The sequence below is a fragment of the Mixophyes fleayi genome, chromosome 9, assembly GCF_038048845.1.
Source record: "Mixophyes fleayi isolate aMixFle1 chromosome 9, aMixFle1.hap1, whole genome shotgun sequence".
NCBI lineage: Eukaryota > Metazoa > Chordata > Amphibia > Anura > Limnodynastidae > Mixophyes > Mixophyes fleayi.
In genome coordinates, this window is record NC_134410.1 from 65581346 (window position 1) to 65602742 (window position 21397).

Below are 21397 nucleotides of genomic sequence, written 5' to 3' on the forward strand. Positions count from 1 at the left end.
TATTGAATTATCACCAAGGCTAGAGCAAAACTTTCCTCCATTTTAACCTCATCCTTCTTCCTGATTCCTCCTCCTACTCAAGGTCAGAGAAGTGGTACTGCTTCCCCTCCCCCCAAACCATAAACAAGGTCAGACAAGAAGGGCCCCCCCATTCAAACATCACAAATAGTCATTTACACAAGCAGTTCTGCCAATATCACAGCTAAATGCAGTTATTCCACCATGCACGGTTACTTCCTCCAGTGATAAAGATATGTTAGTACTACGCCAGACAATAATATATATCCCTGCCTAGCATCACCAAGACTGGGACTCGCTATATTAGACATAGGCAAGTGAACTAGCCCCGCCCTCGGTGCGCGCTCCCTTCATCCTTCGGTCCTTCGTCCTCCTCATCCCCCTGTGCGCGCTCCCGGAGCTGATGCTGCTGCTGCACGAGGGGAACCGGAGAGGCCCCGGGCCGGACACACCCGGAGCAGAAAGACAGCCGGGTGAGACCGCATTTGTATCAATATACCTTATACAATTTCGATGGACCTTCAAATATATAGCTTTTAATTTATATGTATGTTCTTGATGCATCATCTATATGTATAATAATATTCTTCTAAAATCACCCCCATCCTTGCATGCATACCTATGTACATACCATATTGTGTAGGTATAAAATGCATCACTATTCAATGTATCTTAGATTACATCATCTTCTTATGCATATGCCAATGTATTCCAAAATTACAAATCTTTTATTCTTGAATCATTTATATCTCAGTACACCAAAGCAGATTCACATATATTTGTAGAGTGGTTACCAATTATCTATCTATCTATCTATCTATCTATCTATCTATCTATCCAAAATTGTTTGATGTATAGAGTAAAGACACATCATTATATAGTAGCATGTACCGAAAATACAATGGCATTGCCTTTATAATGAAAAATATGTATACTCAATTGTGGTTTGTTTGTATTATATAAATACAAATACCTAGAAGTAGTGTAGAGCTTTGGCTTACCTGTTATGTTTATTATTAAATCTGCTGCTAACCTTTGAACGCATTTGACCCCTGCCATTGTATTTTCTTCAAAATAGCCATATGTCTATCAGGAGCATGTTGGTGTTTTCCTCATGTGTTTAAGTGTGTACCTGCTCTGCTGGAAAATCATTCCTTAAATCTATGTACCCTTTCATGTGATGCTGCTCTCATCTCACTGAGCCTGTCATCCACCATTTGCAATGCTAGGGCTCATCTAGTACTTATTCTGAAATATATTCCCAGTTAATCCTTTGAAGACTGTAATGTATATATGGCTTTTCTTCATATCTCTCTCCTACGCTATCTCTGTACTTAGACCTACATCTATTTATATATACTGTATAATATTTATATTATTTCTTAGTTTCTTGGTTATGCTGACACTTAGCAATGCTGCTTTTTTTCTTTACATTTTGCTAACATCAAATCATCCATAACATCATTTTAGAATCACTTCTATATAGATGTAAACTTTTCTGGAATAATTTGCTACAATGTGTGCCTTATTTAAACAGGATTGTTATTAGGTTTTGACTTTACCTATGGAAAGTTCTGTATTTATATTTTTTTTACAACATTTTTTCTTTAGATTGCAGCATAGATTGTTCTGATTTACATGCATTGCTTATCTTTTGTTGGACGTGTATGTTATTCTGTGACATACACATATTACTAATAAAGATAATTGAAATTCCCCCTATTTTAGAACATTTCCCAGGGGAACTCCATTGTAGCACTTGCATCCCACAATGTACTTGTAGCTGCATCAATCTATTCTTGCATCTGCTTAGCCTGCTGTATTTAACATATTTTGAATCCAGTTAAAAAAATCATGTCTTCAACCTAAGACCATATCAGTGTATAGAATGTAAAATAATACCATCCACAAGCTTGAATACTACAAAATCCTCGGCTTTTGCAGTATAATTTCTAACTTTAACAATATCCAGAGTATGACCACATGGCGGTGTGCATGGTCAACATAGGTCTATGTTATTATTTGACTTTTTAGTTACATATCCAGTAATACATTCAAGTTGCATACTTTCTTTGTAAATGTCCTGCTACCCACACACAATAGTCACAGAAATTTGTACAAAGAGCAAAAGATATTACTGCACTAGATACTGAAATATCCTCCTCCAGAAAGAGTATGAGTATATATATTAAACCCGGAATAGGTAACCCAGGGGGTGCACCCAACACTGGTCAAGTAATAAGCACAAAAACAAAGGGACAAAAGATGTGTATATGGGGCACTCCAATAGCAGAATTAAAATAATTAGATTTTATTGGTATGCGTTAAAAAGGTAGAATTAGGAGCGAAATAATTAAAAGAAAACATATAGACAAACAGTGATACAAAATATAAAATGCAAACTATGTTGCAAGGGCTCCAAAGCTCAAACAACACACTCGTACAACAGCGGTAAGTATATAATAACCTGTTACTGTCAAAAAAAGAGCTTTAATAAGCCCAATAAATTGGTACGGTGCGACTCCTAAATAACAGTATGCTTAATTGCCTTGATAATAAATATAAAGCGCTGGTCAAATGTCGCCTGATATGCCCTGTATGGTAATCAACAGAAGATACGATGGATAGTATCTCAATGGTAATTATGCTTATGAAGCAAGGTGGGCATAAAAAATACAGGCTCTCCGCTAGATATTAATATTCTATCCGGTGGAGAAACGCTGATGACGGCAAAGAATAACAATTTTTGTATTTTGTATCACTGTTTGTCTATATGTTTTCTTTTAATTATTTCGCTCCTAATTCTACCTTATTAACGCATACCAATAAAATCTAATTATTTTAATTCTGCTATTGGAGTGCCCCATATACACATCTTTTGTCCCTTTAGTCACAGAAATTTGTTGGATGAAACAATATTCAGCCTATCAATATACTAGACAGCACAAAGTGGGTAATGCATCAGTGATATCAGTATTTTCTAGTAAATGCATAGGTAACATTTTTAACAAAAATGGCTGCCTCCATAAGGAGTGGGCCATAGGTACACTTTAAAGCATACCTGTTGTGCATTTTTGAGAAATCTAGCATTAATAGTAAAGACTGAGTAAAAGTCTAAAAGAAAAAAATCTGCTATTAAACAGTGTCCTTCCTCTCTGTGTCATAAAAGCAATGGGCATTATTTAAATTAGTGTTAGTGTGGGCAGGAGATCCTGTATTGTTAACCTCATGTGATCATTAAGAACCAATGTCCAGAGAGCAGGTTGATTGATATAAGCTGTTTTTCAGGAACAATCTGAGCATAATCCAGTCAGTATATGGGCATCTCATTAATAATAAATATTCATAGCTGCCCAGAAAATGGCTAACGTCATACTGGCACGTAAAAAGGTGAATATAGAAGAAACTATACAGCTGTAATACACAATAATGCTCAGTAAATTTAAACATATGTTTAATTATGTGTTTTCTAATCATATATCTGTTTAGCTTGCAGTTGTGTGTAGATGGCAGGTCAGCTATATTTCCAGATTGTGAGTGCTCTTAGCTTTTGCTTTATTATATATCTTAAAGGCTTTATTATATATCTTAGTGGAGCTGAAAATTTTAATGGTTTAGCTGGCCTGACTGCTCTCACACTCCCACAACTTTGCTTTATTAGTAATAATGCATTTCCTTAAAATGTATTTTTCTAGAAATAGTTAGTTAATTTTCCCAAACGTTAAATTCCCTAGAAAGTGGGCCCACATTGCTTTAAATCAGTCTGTGTCTCCTGATGGATATCCTAGCTTTTCCTTGCCTCTATTACGTTAAGGTGTAAACCCACTGACTAAAATCCTTAAACTCTTTCGGTCGTACCGATTAGCGTTTGAACAATGCAAGTTCAAACCCCAGTGATTTCACATGTCAAATGTGAACGTTTGTCCTGCAGTAGCTATCAAGCGCTTGTACTTGCATTAAAGGAGGCGATACTCCATTGTCCTCGGTGCTTTCAAGTGTGCTTTCAATCTTTTTTGAATGCAAAAAATGGAGTAGAGGCGTTCAAAAAAGCATGCAACAGTGCAAACGCCCTAATGCAAGTGTAATGCAAGTGGGTATGGTGATATTGGAAATAATGGGTTCCAGTGTCACCGACGTTTATAAAAATTGCTAGTAAATCATGTGTTTTGATGCCAGTTGGTATTTGGCCTAAAGATATATTTTTTATAAGTAATTCCTCTTCCTGGAGGCTTCCGTTGACCTGGTAATGGCTGGTGCTAGCATGATAGTTGTTTTTGGTTTCCAGGGGAAACTGTTTCTGCCCCTGGAGTCAGGGAATAGGGGTTCCTCTACTACATACACTGGTAGCTGCAGTGCCCCCTGGTAACCAGGAGAAAATATTATGTGAAGACCAGAATGTTATCAAGGCAAAGAGAAGCCTGTGTTTTCTGAACTAAAGCTTCCAGCTCCCGACTGGCCAGAGTACGTTGGGCTAGAAGCTCTTTGTCTCTAACCTGACATATCTATACTGCATCCAGCAATGGCAGATGCGTGATACTACCAGCTGCAATCTCGGACGTGGCCTGTCAGTGACAGCCCAAATGTCCCATGAAGGGTTAGGCACTGAATTGCTCAGTTACTCCCTGCTTTATTGTGTCTGCATGCTGCTCAAAGCGAATGAAAAAGTGTTAATCACTTCCAGATTCTACAGCTGGAGATGCTAACTAACGTCATCATGAAGATGTCATAATGAAGGATGATGACTCCAGGAATTCCCTGTGGTGGGTGCTCCAATTGCAGTGTAGGGGAGCTCCAGTTTGCATATCCTGTGCTACTAAAACTATTATCCTGTGCTACTAAAACTATTATCCCGTGCCACTAAAACTATGTCACCTAGATCTAATAGCAGCCTACATATACTGTTAGATAACCCTGGTCACACAGATAAGGCCATGGCTAGGAATCAAACTTATGACCCCAGTTCCGTGAGGCAGAAGTGCTAGCCACTAAGCCACCATGCTGGGTCTAGTTACTACATACAAATAACATTGAATCTAATAGTGATAATGGGGGGGAGATTAATTAAAATCTCCCATGACTATTGGGTCTCCCTAAAGAGTAAATAAAATTTAAAAAATCTAATAATAATAAAGTAGTAAATTGCAAAAAAAAATAATACATTTTAAAAATAAATATAAAAAAATCCTACCCAAGGCCCCTCCCATCATACCTAGAATCCTTCACACTTTATGTGTGAAACTCAGACATTTTTTGTGACTGTCATGAACTCTTGTTGAAATTGTGTTGATATCACATAAAATGAAAAGTCAACCCAAACAACCTCAAATTACAGTCATGGCTAAAAGTTTTGAGAATGACATAAGTATTGGTTTTCACAAAGTTTGCTGCTTCAGTGTTTTTAGACCTTTTTGTCAGATGTTGCTATGGTATACTGAAGTAAAATTACAAGCATTTCATAAGTGTCAAAGGCTTTTATTGTCAATTACATTGAGTTTATGCAAAGAGTCAATATTAGCAATGTTGACCCTTGTTTTTGAAGACCTCTGCAATTCGCCCTGGCAGGCTGTCAATCAACTTCTGGCTCACATACTGACTGATGGCCGCCCATTCTTGCCTAATAGAGTTTGTCATAATTTGCTGGTTTTTGTTTGTCTACCAGCCTCTTGAGGATTGACCACAAGTTCTTAATAGGATTAATGTCTGGACCCAAAATTTCGATGTTTTGAATGCTGAGCCACTTAGTTATCACTTTTACCTTATGGCAAGGTGCTCCGTCATGCTGGAAAAGGCATTGTTGGTCACCAAACTGTTCTTGTATGGTTAGGAGAAGTTGCTCTTGGAGGATGTTTTAGTACCATTCTTTATTCATGGCTGTGTTCTTAGGCAAAATTGTGAGTGAGCCCACTCCCTTGGCTGAGAAGTAACCCCACACATGAATGGTCTTAGGATGCTTTACTGTTGGCATGACACAGGACTGATGGTAGCGCTCACCTTTCCTTCTCCGGACAAGCGTTTTTCCAGATGCCCCAAACAAACAATCTGAAAGGGGATTCATCAGAGAAAATGACTTTACCCCAGTCCTCAGAAGTCCAATCCCTGTACCTTTTTCAGAATATCAGTCTGTCCCTGATGTTTTTCCTGGAGAGATGTGGCTTCTTTGCTGGCCTTCTTGACACCAGGCCATCCTCCAAAGGTCTTCGCCTCACTGTGAGCGCAGATGCACTCACACCTGTCTGCTGCCATTCCTGAGCAAGCTCTGTACTGGTGGTGCACCGATCCCGCAGCTGAATCAACTTTAGGAGACGGTCCTAGCACTTGCTGGACATTCTTGGGCGCCCAGAAGACTTCTTTACAACTATTGAACCTCTCTCCTTGAAGTTTTTGGTGATCCGATAAATGGTTGATTTAGGTGCAAACTTACTAGCAGCAATATCCTTGCCTGTGAAGCCCTTTTTGTGCAAAGCAATGATGACTGCACCTGTTTCCTTGTAGATAACCATGGTTAACAAAGGAAGAACAATGATTTCAAGCACCACTCTCCTTGTAAAGCTTCCAGTCTGTTATTCTAGCTCAATCAGCATGACAGAGTGATCTCCAGCCTTGTCCTCATCAACACTCTCACCTGTGTTAACAAGAGAATCACTGACCTGATGTCAGCTGGTCCTTTTGTGGCAGGGCTGAAATGCAGTGGAAATGTTGTTTTTGTGATAAAGTTCATTGTCATGGCAAAGAGGGACTTTGAAATTAATTGCAATTCATCTGATCACTCTTCATGATATTCTGGAGCATATGCAAATTGCTATTTTTAAAACTGAGGCAGCAGACTTTGTTAAAAATAATATTTGTGTCATTCTCGAAACTTTTGTCCATGACTGTACACATGACCCCCAGTGTTGTCTTCCTAATCCCAGTGCCATCACACAATTGTCCCATTCATTGCACCAGTTTGCAGTGATGGTATATGTACATGTGTCAAGCCTTGTATAAAGTACTCATCTTTGGTATACCTATACTCATAAAGCAAGTTGATTGAATTTCAGTGTAAATATCTGAGGTTTTTGCAATTATGTGGAAGTAATTTTGGGGAGACTCATGGAAAAGCAATTTTTTTCATGTTTTAAATCATTTGTCACTATAAAATGCTAATAAAATGCAAGTATAAATTAAAAAGTTATGCTATTTTAATGTTCACAATGCAAAATGTGAACTTTGGTCGTAAAGGACACCTGTAACTTGAAAAGTATAGCATTTAGATTTGAGGGTTTCTATTAACAAAAATGTTAGTTAGGCCAGAAGGCATGTTATAGTAACATATCCGAAATATGGAGTTGGTCTAGTAAAAATAAGGCTTTTCTGGTTGACCTGGTAACCAGCCCTGTTCTCAACTATATGATTTTTGTTGCCCTAAGGGCACCAGTACAAGTAGAGTACAGGTGAATATCCTGTAGATCAGAAATATTGCCTATTTTACAAAATGTATAGCCTTTTATCATGTACCTCTTCCCTGCAGAGAGCTCATAATGCCATCTGCACTATTTATGTTTTAAAACATAATGAAGTTACCCTATGCTCCCTCTGCCTGGGGAAGAGCATAATATTTGCAAATGCCGTCTGCTATACTCAGTGTCAGTGTCATGTTGCTCACTAGCAGCTTTCTCCTGCGGTTCCTCTGCACTTGTGAAGCAGAAAAGCTGTGATACAGGGGGAAGCCCTGCAGGAGAAAGCATAACTCTGACTATTTAGCCAGCTCACATTATTTGCATAGTGAGTGTATCCATATATCATGTTCCTTCCTGGGTGGTGGAAGCATAAGTTGACTTCTTTGTAACACATATCTGCTGCTCAGAGCACTGTGTAAAATGAACTTTTTTTTTACAAACCTGATAAGTCCTCTTCAGTTCAACCCTGCTTTCAGTGAGATTCTGTGATTCCCATGTGTGTTGCTAAGATATCTCTAAAGAGTCAGGGTGCATTATGGACATTTAAAGGTAAAATATGTAAAGCTAAACATGGGAGCTAATCTTGCTTGTTCAGGTTGACCAATCATCATTATCACCATTTATTTATATCATACTTGCCAACTCTCCCGGAATGTCCAGGAGACGCTCGCTTTTCGCGAGAGTCTCACGGACTCCCGGGAGAGTGTGGCAATTTCCTGCATCTGCCCACTTCCTAGTGAAGTGGGCAGAATTAGGTCCAAAATGCCGGGAATCGCGGCGTTTGGCCCTTCCCCTTGCTGTAAAATGACGCGTTTGCGTCATTACGTGACAGGGGCGGGTCCAAAATGCCGCCAAATTTGGAGCCCCGCCCCCATCACTCCCACCTCCCCCTGCAGGCTCCCAAAAGCCAACTTTCAAAAGTTGGTAAGTATGATTTATATAGCGCCACCAATTCCGCATCTCTGTACAGAGAACTCACGCACATCAGTCCATGCCCCATTGGGGCTTACAGTCTATATTCCCTAATACACCCAACATACACAGACATACACACACACTAGGGTCAATTTGTTAGCAGCCAATTAACCTACCAGTATGTTTTTGGAGTGTGGGAGGAAACCAGAGCACCTGGAAGAAACCAACGCAAACACGGGGAGAACATACAAACTCCTCACAGATAAGGCCATCGTCGGGAATTGAACTCATGACCCCAGTGCTGTAAGGCAGAAGTGCTAACCACTATGCAAATTGGCTACTTACATTGAGTTATCGAATGTGAATAGGAGAATGTTTGCAATAGTTGTTTTATTGACGTCATTGAGAAACAAAAGAACTAAAGTACAGCTCTTACACATATGGTCCTCACTGTGGGACTGTGTGTTTTGTAAGGTGTTCTGTAGGTCTAGACATACATGTGGTGACAACATAAAATAAACTTTCCTTTTGTATACTTTGCAAATCATTATTGTATGTATATTTATAATAGTAATAGTTTGGAGAAAGGCAAACATTTTTTTTTTGTTTCTCACTGGCAGATACCATTGCATATTTTTATTCATACTTTTTCAAATAGAACTAAACATGAAAATAAATGTAGTTAAACAAAAACATACACTAACCCTACAAACATAGCAATGCACACCATCTATTTGAGGAAGACACACATTTATATATATTTAGTTTGGTATTATGTAATGACTAGAAATGTGTAACTACTGAAAAAATATCCTGAATAAATAAAGAGACTTGGTCATGGCAGTTTTTTGTTGTTATAACATAATAGAACAAGAGAATCCTCTTTTGGGCATTAATTGATATTAAAACTTTTGTATTACGGAGCTGAATAATATACTTGAAATAAGTGTTTATCCTTGAGTAAATCTATTCAGCGCTGTATTTTCCATTATCGCCTTGCAGATTTAATGAAAAGCGGATGTGTATTACTGACCTGAATAATATGCATGACATAGCTGGAGTGTTTATATTTAATAGATGGCCCTCCATGTTCTGTTTCGCTCCTCTGCGGAGGGTTGCCTTTTCTATGGTGACGCGACAAAATGTCACACCACGCCCCTCCTACCCCCTGTCACATGACCTTACATGACTGTATTCTCAGCATTTTGACCTGTATAAGATAATATTAGGACACTTCCATAAACATATTAGGGGAATTTCTGATGTCTGTATTGGAGTGGTGGGATAGAGTTGAACTTCTTAAAAGAGCTGCAATGAAATTTCAGGTTAACACTGAGCAATGTATTATACTTTCAAAGTTCTTATAAGAAAAGTACAATTGAAGATTAGAAGTCCTTTAGGAATGCTAGACGTCATCATATTATTCATATCATTCTATGTCAGTGCAAAAACCCTGAGAATTATTTTAAGTTCAACAGTAAGACTTAGTACAGATTGGTGGATTCACTCAGCAGACATATGTAATGAACAGATATGATATAAAATAAGTGTCATGCTATACTTTGTCCTGTGTCAGTGCTCTTTGTGGTTGTCAGAACTGATGTAGGATGTGCATTTTGCAGTTTCTATTAGACTGGGAGGATATTCTGATAGGGTGAGGGTATCACTATTTTTACTTTTTGAGAAAGCTACAGGGGTAAGATAGGTGAAACCCTGAACAGATCATTTTATGATTATATATAGGTTATTGGATATGTGTTAGTTTAAGACTAACTGCTTAAATATATTAACAATAATTATTGTTACATTTTAATTTGAATGATATTAAAGCTTCCTCGCCATGTGGAGCTAATTAGCTCTTCCACCTCCGCGGAGCCTGGGAGCTCCTCCGTACAGCCATATATCCAAGGGTTCCATGGTTCGTCTCATAGCCTATGTGACACTGTGGAGTGAGTGAGTGTGTCCACAGAGACCCAATTAGAAGCCGCAATCTTAAAGTGGTTAACGAAAATGTTCACTACATTAAAAGGTAATGTAGCTTTAAGAAATAAAAATATAGTGTACCAAACTGCAAATATGTTAACTTCAATAAACAAACATCTAATGGTTTTGTTTTAAAGGACCACTTAACCTAGAATAAAAGTTTCTTTTATATGTAAGGAATACTAATAACATTCTGAATTTGAAAGACAAGTCAGACTATGGGGTCTATTTAACAAGCATTGAAGAGCCAAATTATTGGCATAAAAACACCAGTAAAAGGCTCTTTAATGCTGTTTCTTATTCATCAAAGGGTTAACGCAGGAAAGAGCAGCGATTTCTCTGATGTTACCTCAACGCCATCTCCATAGACCTCTGAGACCTGTGACCAGTTCATTAAGCATCAAAAAGCTTTATTTTGTGCTGCAGACTAATGCCATCTCATGGTTGTGTTAGCTTAGCTGGTCAATGGAGTCCAGTGCCACCGGAGAAGCACAGCGGAGCAGGTTTTTTTTCACCAGGGCTCGCAAAGCAGCCCAAGCATAGTGAATAACGGCGGTACTTCATTATGTACCGCTACAATATGCATTGCATACATATTGATAGTTGCCGTCAGCCTACTGGCCCCAATGATAAATAGACCTCTGTTTGTTTAAGGAATTGAATAGACAACTACACCTACACTACAACTACACCTTGCACTTTTTGAATGTTCTCTACAAGCGGAACTTATCACACTGTTCACGTCATATGATCATGGGGCACTCATTGATTGCTCAGTATACACATCTTTATATTCAAATCGAAAGGAACACACATGACATCACTGCATGCTTTTGAGGTTTAGCCTATGTTATTCTGCAGATTACAGATCATCAAAACATTTTGAGGATAAGATGTGCCTTTTATTAGACAGTAAGCTCCTTGCCACAGGTGGTAAGATCAAATCAGTTCAAATCATGTTCTTCAACAATTAATTTTTGCACCCCTGTACCTTTTAAGAATATATGCCACGGTGGTGTCTCCCACAGCTACAGAACTTCAGAGAAGGTCATGGGGACCCACTCTAAATGGGTTATAGCCCACAGGATAAGAATCCATATAAGATAATTAAAATAGACTTAATAGAGACAAAATTCAAACAAAGGGTACAGTGAGGTGATACATATTTAAATATTTGATATTCAGACCTCACAACCACAGTCTATGAACTAAAGAATACATGTTAGACAAAGATTAGTCTTGTTATGTCCTTCTACAGATGAGTATCGGGTATCCTTTTCCTTTTACATTCTCTTTAGTTAATTAGTAGAGATCGGAAAATGTACTCTGTCAACACATGGATTATTAGAAATCAAATCAATCAATAAACAGCAAATGCTGTAATGGATTGATTTTTGCATGGCAGTACTGATTTAATAAAATAGCAATCCAATCATAAAGGCAGATCCGATACTAAAATGACACAGGGAAATGTTAGTGAAAAGTTTGACCTTTCTTTTGAGTGTTTGACGGTAGCGACTTAGATTTGAAGCTTCAGGGGCCGGGTAATTCTTCCATAGTTGCCAAGTGTCCCCTATTTCCTACTTTTCAATTATTTGACAATAGATGTCTCCCAAAAATGTAATATACGAAAGTTGTAAAGAGCTTTACTGTTTGTACTAATGTACCAAATTGTCCACGTTACACCTTAATGGGTGCATGGCTATCTCTCAGTTTTTGGAACTGCCTCTTTAAAATCAGTCTATGTCTACTTTTGTGGGATTACGGGTCTGGCAAGAAATGGAGGAAAGAGTAAAAACATAGCTACTAAGTCCTGCCCACTACCTTATAACCCTTCATTTATTTTAACTTTTCTATGTTGCTATTAAAACACTACTCAGCTTAGCCTCATTTATGTCTTCAATTAATCATGAGAGAGACATTGGGACTGTCTTTGTTACATTGTCACTTTTGTGTATTATCACCATTTATTTATATAGTGCCACCATTTAAGTTTTTGTTCAAATAACATCTGGATATGCGCTTCCATATAATGTGCACCTGAAAGGTGCAAAAGGGATTCCATTGATCGTTTAGAACAACTCTCGATTACCAGCACCTACCCAATAGAGCTGACCGAAATTTTTAAAAATCTTTGCCTTTGCATTTGGTCATGAAATGTGTGTTTGACCTTAATGGGGGAATTCAATTACCCTGCAACAATGCGGCGCTAAACCTATTACCGTTAATATGGTAATTTTAACCCTGCTTTCTGCTCGTGGCTACAGTGAGCAAAAAGCCAGCGTTGAAATTATTGTATTAACGGTAATAACGCGCTCTATTACCAACGTTACTTTACAGTAACAAGGCCAATTGAATTCCCCCCTAAGTGTTCACAGTCCTACCCCAACCATTTCATCCAGCAGAATGAATCGACTGTCATCATCTCAACTCTGTTCATAGATTATCATTATTATTATTTAATTTTAATTTATATAGCGCCAATCGTACTCAGCGCTGTACAGAGAATATGTAATCCTCCGAATAATTCACTGCCCATTTGGAGCTTACACTCTAAATTCCCTAATACACACATACACACTAGGGTCCATTTGGTCAGAAATGTGCTAAATTTTACAAATACAGTGCAGAATAGCAATCTTGGAAATGGTGAAGCAAAAGTGGAACTCAAACATTGTAACGCTGGGTGTTTACTTAGATGCAATATGTCACATAAAGCAAACCGCCTTCCTCCATTCAGCTCCTCCCATAAGATGTTGCAAAATTTTGCACCCCTGCAGATGTGTCATTTTGGCTCACAAATGCATGTGTTTCCTTGTAAAAATGAGCACATTTGTGAAAATATAGGATCAAAAGGCTTAAGAACTGCGGGAGGTACAAGTTTTTCAATGTTATAAATTACCTTTTCTTGTCCCTATCTTTTAATATTATCCAACTCATAGAAAGCAAATTGAGTGATCAACCTTTACTCATGATCAACCTTTACTCATCAATCTGAATGTGTTCTCTATGAAGGGGCACTGCTGCACGATCCCCTCTTAGAATTGTAGTCTCTGTATAAAATGCTGTAGAGTGTAAAAGTGTACATTTTAAAAATTGAAGGCTCTGTCTAAAGTATTATGCAAGACTGAATGACAGCATTAGGTTGTTATATTGAACTGCCGCCACATTTTTTTCTGTTTTTCTCTATGCCATGTAAGTTAAGATCAAACTTGCCTGATTTTCATACCTTGATTCTAGGACATGTAAAACAAGGTATGGAAAGAAGAGTTGGACTTGACTTAATGACATCATAACGTCATCAAGAGGGTAATACAAAGTATATGATAATGCTAATTGCGTTTTCCCTTCCCTGCCCACTTGTTATTCACTGAAGTGGGTGAGGCTTGATCATGAGATTTGCTTCATCGCAGCTTGTCTCGGTCCACCTTGTAGGCAAGTACATGGTTTTCCTGTAGAATTGGATGCTCTCCTGGGACTCTAGGAAGTTTTAACCTAATACAGAAGTCTCCCAGACATTTATTAAAGAGTAAACAGCTATGGTAAAGACTTATTGAAAAATAATCATTTGTGAAACATAAGGATTGCAATATGATCATGTACACTAGAGAGGCCATATTGCAGTGTACTTTGTCAATCTATCTGTCCTGCAATCATCAAATATAGATGCACCTGCTCAGCAGTAAAGTGTCCCTGGAACCTGTAATCTGCGCTCATTTTTTGTATGCAGGGATAGCCGTAGAGGATTGATTGCATGATTATGCAGTACTTTAAATATCTGGCTAGCGGCTAGCTTTTATAATCTAGGATCACCAAATAAGCTTATATAAATTTTGGTCGTCTTTTGAATCCCTGTGAAAATAGACTAGCGGTTTCTCTACCTGTATTTGCAACAAAAGATTACCCATTTACTTACATGTGAAGCTGGCAAAGTGATGGTCAATATTATTGCTGAAGGAAAGTAACAAGCAGTTTCCATATTTGAATTGCTGCTTTCCAAATGGTATCTGGCTCGCAAATACCAATAAACTTGAGGGACACAAATGATGGCATATCAAATAAATAGCAACTATTTTTATGTCTTGAGTTTACACAGTATTGTAAATCAGCAAAATAATTTATGCATAGAACACCGTTGTTTTCCCTTGAGACGCGTTTCACATCTTTCTGATTAGCTCCTTTTATTCATCCTTTTTGAACTTGCAAAGGACAGCATTGGTTTTTTAATCCAAAGCCATTTTTATTAATATCTATGCTTACGTTTCCACTTCCTTATGTATCAGGTGTTCCCGAAACCTCTTAGATTGTAAGCTCATTTGGGCTGGGTCATCTTTACTTTTTGTTTCATGTCATTATATGTAATGTATTAATGTCATGATCCCCTCAGTGTACATGTTTTATAAATAAAAGATAATAATAACTATAATCAATACCTCTGACAAGCAAGCACTTAAGTGGACCGACACACACAGTGGAGACAGTCATGTGGGCTCAACCATTATTCACAAGAAATAACATGTTTCATGCCTCAGTGTTATAACTAGTTCCTAATGAATTGATTGTGTTCTTATGAATATTAGTTCAGCCCATAAAAAGTCGATCACAGTATCGTGTAATAAACTCAGTTAGCACTTGTGTTTGTCATGATTTTATCTGTGGGAAAACCAAATCACAATTAGAGCAACCCAAATGCAGCAAAAGTATAAAGCATATATGGTTTACAGTAAGTATGTTACTTATATCATTGTCATGCTTTCAGTTTTTATAGAACAGTCAGGTTGATGTTATCAGCATAAACTGAAATGATGGTTTGTTCAGGATGAACTGGTGGGCATTTGTAAATGAAAGAAGATCTCTTAAACACGTAGTTGCTACCTCATGCACTAATCCTTAGGAACAAACATGTGTTTGCAATGTGCTTATAAAGAGACTCAGCACCTCAGTTAGTTTGGCCTAGTGATAACTTACGTAATCAAGTAAACAAGGCAATTATGAAGAACAAGAAGAGTTGATAAAAAATTCTCAGCAAGTCTAATGCTGTGTTGAACTGACATCCTTTGCGTAGTGTATAAAATAAGCAAATTTGTACTGTCCATGCCCACAAAAACACCCAACTAGAGAGGCGGAAATGAGGTTGGCTGAGTACAGTTATGGGCGTGTTTGCGTAATTCCAAACAGAAATAGATCAGAACGGACACACAGATACGCCTGTTAAATCTGCATCAGTTGTAGGTGCCTGATGACTGCTGGTGATGATAATGGTCATCAGCACTAGTTAGCCACATCTGATTGGCTGATTGCAAATTCACAGCTGATAGGTGCATTCTTCATTGATCTTAGATATGTTATTGGATTTTGTGGCCATATTTTAAGGATTATTTTTTTGCTATGTTGATTTGTACATGAGAAGGAATATTATATCTGCTGTATTATACAATGGCTAATAGTGAATTTGCTTTGCACTGTCAAAACAAATGTTAATAAACTTTTCTTGTGATTATGACCTAGATGTGTGTATGTGGGTGTATGATGCATGATTTAAACCTGGCCCATATGCTTTTAGGTGCAGAGCTGGTGCAGGTTTAGTGTTGTGCAGCAAGCTTTGCTGATATGGAGATGACAAGTCAATAGAGGGTCCAAGTAAAAACAATACATATGATGTCACCCAGCAATATCCACCAAATCGTGTCCACAAATGTTCATCACATTTTTTAAGCACCAAACAAAGATTTGTTTTTTTTTACTGTAGTATTTTAATAATAGAATAGATCTTATGCTAGTATTGTTTTAGAGCAGGGTTGTCCAACCCACAGCCCGCGGGCCGCATGCGGCCCAGCCGGCCTGCAAATGTGGCCCAGTGGTTGTGGCAAGGGGGCAGCGCTGTTAATGAAAAAAATATTCTGCAAAAAAAAAAAAGAAAATACTTACCTTGCGGTAACGTCAGCTGGCGCTCCGGCTCCCTCCCTGGTCTCCTCCTCCGTGCGGTGCTCGCAGTGAATGTCGGGGGTGACGTCATCACACCCGACATCCATTGCGTAGCGCAGCACAGAGGAGTCACCCGCGCGAACTATCAGCAGCAGTGAAAGATTATCCAGTATCTTATTGTTGTTACTCTGAATTTGGACTTTCTGCACCATGCAATTATGAACTAGCTGTGTTCTCTGTATGTATCTAATATAAATATTAAGAGAATTAATATTTTAAACCATTTTAAATGTGCAGTGCTGAGTAGGGTGAAATTATCACCCACTGTTACCCTCATCGGAGGCTGCTCCATGAGCCATTTTTCCCGCCACCCTATCTTTAAATCTCTGTAGATTTCTATTAGTCCTCCTGATGCTACTTATATCGGTGACCATTTCAAACTGGTCAATAACAAAAATTATTCATGGGTGCAGAAAGAGAGGAAAAAAAAGTTTGGCATTTAATTGCAGCTGGTAATGGGACTACTGCTTTAATCATGATTCTGCAACAGGTTTCCTAACTCTTACTAACTTAATTTCCAAGTAAGTGTAATATGTTAACTATGTTTTCTATGTTTTTTTGGATGATCAACTATCATTAATGTTAGTGTATTTTATGTGCGGCCCAAACCAACTCGTCGTCTTCCAATGTGGCCCAGGGAAGCTAAAAGGTTGGACACCCCTGTTTTAGAGTAAGGGGCATCTACTACTTTACTACTTAAATACTTGTTGAACCCATCTCCTCCCTGTACATTGATTATAGGAAGGACAATTTTGCTCCCCTAATATAATAAAAAATAGAATTTGCCCCATAAGTTAATTCTAAATTATTTTTGCCCCTTCAGCAATAAATAATGATTGCCCCTATAATGTATATGTCTCTGGTGTCTCCTCATAGGTTCTGAATGGCAGAACAGCCCAAACAGCATACAGTTTGAGCAATCTAGCCTCTCACAACCATCTTTTGTTTTGGCTGTTTTTCTGGCGGTTTCCCGGCAATTTGTCAAACAGCAGCTTAGTAAATCTGGCTGTTTGTATTTTGATCATGTTACAAATTGGAATGGTTATTTGTAAAGTGGTGTTTTGTTAAAATGTGGTCTTCTGCCTTTTAACTAGCAGTTTAGCCTTTAGTAAATCCAGCAGGTTTTAAATGCCAGAAAAACCGCCGAAAACAGGCGATTTCATCAACCTACCCTTTAGTAAATGTAGCCCTTAGGTTTTGGGAATACACGCTAGATGAAGGTGGGGTGCAAGCATTTCGAGATGTGTAGTTCAGCCCTTGTTCTCTGCCTACTAAACATGGCAATGTTAGCTGCGGGAAGCAATCCACCTAGTAGGTGGCAAATTGTTTTTTAAAAAAGGGCTCCAGCAGTCGACAAGGGAGAGTGATGCAGCATACTGGAATATCTGCGTAAAGAAACAATAATTGCTGATGTAGTGTAGGGAATTGTTTCGGTTAGGGTTTTAAGCGCATTATTATTTTTTTTGTATTATTAGACATCTCCTTTAATAGCAAAGTATTCTGTCATTCAATCACGGAATTAACAGATAAGATTCAGACTACAGGGTTTAAAACACCTTAAGGGTGTTTCTATGGAGATGTCAGTTTGTAACATGGCCAATAGTTGTGTGAGATCTGATATCTGCTTGGCCAAATATTTTACCTTGTAGATAGATAATAACAGTGTGGACGTTGTCTGATGCGATTATGTAATAAAATAATATTGTTGCTTGCTAGTATGATATAGACACCACACATCAATCAGTCTAACTTTGGGAATCAGGTTTTTTATGAAGCATGTCTTGTGAAACAGTTTTGAAAGTTTTAAATTACATTAGTATAACCACCTATTCATGGTACTGGTAAGGGTAATTAAATATCTATTTAGTACATTTTTTAAATTAAAACTGTAGTGTTGTTGAGTGTGTACAGGTTAGAATTATTAAATTGCATTATTCTTATTATTTATTTATTTATTTGTTTGTTTGTAAAGTGCCACAGATTCCATAGCGCTGGATACAGAATCAAGTAACAGATAAGGTAATATACATTAAGTAGCACAGATCAGTGTGAGTAATGGTATGCGAACTCACACAGAGTGCAGTAAAACACATGACTGGACATACAAGGGAGTCAGACAGTGGACAGACATGGGACGATAGTTGTGAGGACCCTGTTTGTAAGAGCTTACATTCTAGAGGGAGGGGTGGTGAGAGACAGTATGATTAACTATGAGAAAATGGAGATGACAGGCAAAGGAAGAGGTGAAGGATAAGATGGTTAGGAGGTGGTACAAAAAGGTGAGTTGAAAAGCTGAGTTTTGAGTAAGTGTTTGAAGGACTGAAGGTTGGTGAAGAGTCGAGTGAGGCGGGGTAGGGAGTTCCAAAGGTGGGGGGCAGCATGGCAGTAGTCTTGGAGGCGAGTATGGGAGGAGGTAATAAGAGGTGAATTGAAGTGGAGGTCAAAGGCAGAACAGAGTGGTTGGGTAGGTATGTACCACAAGACAAAGTCAAAAATGTAAGGGAGAGAAGTGTTGGTAAGGGCTTTGTAAGTGAGGGTAAGGAGCTAGAAGTGAATTCTGAAATAGATAGGGAACCAATAAAGTAATTTACGCAGAGGACTAGAGGAAGAGGTGTGACCGGAGAGGAAGATGAGCCTAGCCGCAGCATTCTGTATGGATTGAAGGTTAGAAAGTGAGAGTCAGGAAGGCCAGTGAGAAGGAGGTTGCAATAGTCGAGACGAGAATTGATGAGTGAATGGACCAGGATTTTGGTTGCTTCCTGAGAGAGGAAAGGATGGATTTGGTGAGGTACTAGATATGAGGGTTAAAGCTAGGCAGAGTCGAGGATGACTCCAAGGGAGCGGGCTTGGTTGACAGGATAGAGAGTTATATTTTCAGCCGAGAGGAAGATATTGGGAGTAACAGAAACATTGGCTGGAGGAAAGATGATGAGCTCAGATTTGGAGATGTTGAGTTTGAGAAAGCGCTGTGACATCCAGGTAGTTACAGCTGAGAGACAGCTAGACACTTGGATTAGGAAGGCGAAAGGGAGGTCTGGGGAGTAAAGGTAAAGTTGTGTGTCATCAGCATAGAGGTGGTATTAGAGGACAAATCATTGAATAAGTTCACCGAGGGGGGCTCCAATAGAAAGAAGAAGAGGGGGGGGGGTTTGGAAGCAGTTACACTAAAAGAGGGGCCAGAGAGGTAGGAGGCAAACCAGGAGAGAGCTGTTTTGCAAAGACCTAGGGAGTGAAGGGTGGTGAGGAGAAGAGAATGATCATCGGTGTCAAAAGCAGCAGAGAGGTCAAGGAGTACGAGAAGGGAGAAGTGACCTTTGGACTTAACTGAAAGTAAGTCGTTTGTTACTTTAGCGAGGATAGTTTCAGTTGAGTGCAGGGGACGGAAGCCAGACTGGAGAGGGTCAAGAAGACAGTGGGAAGAGACAAAGTGAGTCAGACGATTGAAGAAAAGTTGTTTGAGAATTTTAGAAGCAAAGGGAAGCAGATATACAGAGCGATAGTTGGAGAGGGAGGATGAATCAAGAGAGGGTTTCTTGAGAACAGGGGAGATGAGAGCATGCTTGAAGGCCGAGGGGAAGATACCAGTGGAAGGAGAGAGGTTAAAGAGGTAAGCAAGGTGACGACAGGCATTGGGAGAGTGGGAGTGGAGGAACTTTCAGGGGTCAGGGTCAAGAGGACAGGTTGTAGATGAAAAGGAGGAGAGAAAAGTGAGGATCTCGGACATAGTTACAGGAGGGTAAAAGCCAAGGGTGGCAGAGTGAGCGATAGAGAGGACAGGCGGAGGAAGGTGAGTCTGGCGAGAACAAATATCATTGTGGATAGAGTCAGTCTTGTTGAAGTAGGTGGCAAAGTCGAGCAGTGATGGACTAGGGGGATGGTTTGGGGGAGGAGACAGTAAAGAATTAATGGTAACGATGAGGTGTTGGGGTTTATTGGACAGGAAGGAGATGAGGGATGTGAAATAGGTTTGTTTGGCAAGAGAGAAGGTACAATAGTAGGAGGAAAGGATGAATTTAAAGTGGATGAAGTCAGTGATGGAGTGGGAATTCCTCCATTGGCGTTCAGAGTAACAGGAACACTTTTGGAGGAGACAAGTAAGGGGAGTGCCAGGGTTGGGGTTTATATTGGCAAAGACAGATTGGGGTGGCTGCAGTGTCAAGAGCAACAGAGAGTGAGGAGTTATAAAGAGTGACAGCGGCATTGGGGCAAGATAGGGAAGAAATGGGAGCGACAAGGAGTTCGAGGGAGGATGCATCGATGATGGGGTCAATGTTGTTGATGGGACGCAGCGTGCAAGCAAATTTGGGTGGGAGTTGGGGGGCAGTGGGTAAAGAGAAGGTAAAGGAAAGGATATTGTTGTCAGAGAGAAGTTGGAGATGTCACAGAGATGGGAGAACACTAGGTCCAGGGAGTGACCCTCATCTTGGGTGGCAGAAGTTTTCAATTGGGAGAGGCCATAGGAAGAAGTGAGAGTTAGGAGTTTAGAGGCAGCTGCTAGCAATAGGAGTGTCAGTAGAAATGTTTAAATAACTGATAATAATCATGGGAAGATCAGAGGAGAGGAAATGGGAATGCCAGGTGGTGAAGTTATCAAGAAATTGTAAGATCAATGTTTCTATTAGAGCCAGGACACCAAAGGTATGGGAGAGGAAGATGTAAAGAGAGTGAGCTTATTGCAAATAGATCTTGCACTCCTGAGTGCACAGGACAGGGGAAGGTGTGCAAGATGAAAAGATGAAAGATGGGAATAAGATTGGCAGGAGTGGAAGACCTGGGGGACAAGGTGATATGTGGTGGTTTTGGGGGTGGAGTGACAGAGGATAGAGACGATAAGCTTGGGCATGTAGTATAGAGTAATGATGTGGGGGAGTGGGTGGAAGTGTTGAATAGAGAGCAATAAGGCACAGGAAATGTAGTAGCTTAGTTCTTGCAGAGTCATTAAATAGGAGAGTAGGCCAAGTCCAGTTTCAACTTTTCATACTGAAACAATTGTTGTAGGGGGAGGGAGTGGGTAAGCAAATACAGTCATGGCCAAAAGTTTTAAGAATGACACAAAT

The 21397-nt window shown here is 39.2% G+C and overlaps 1 protein-coding gene across 3 annotated transcripts in view; it reads left to right on the forward strand.

Moving 5' to 3' along the window:
- Positions 1-224: 224 nt before the first annotated feature.
- The window catches only part of NLGN3 (neuroligin 3), a 69655-nt gene continuing 48482 nt past the window's right edge, over positions 225-21397 (forward strand). The window contains exon 1 of one of the 3 annotated variants that reach the window (XM_075184467.1): positions 225-491. The gene's annotated coding sequence lies outside the window, so the exon portion shown is untranslated. The remainder of the gene's footprint in view (positions 492-21397) is intronic. The other 2 variants (XM_075184470.1, XM_075184471.1) reach the window with 2 other exon arrangements.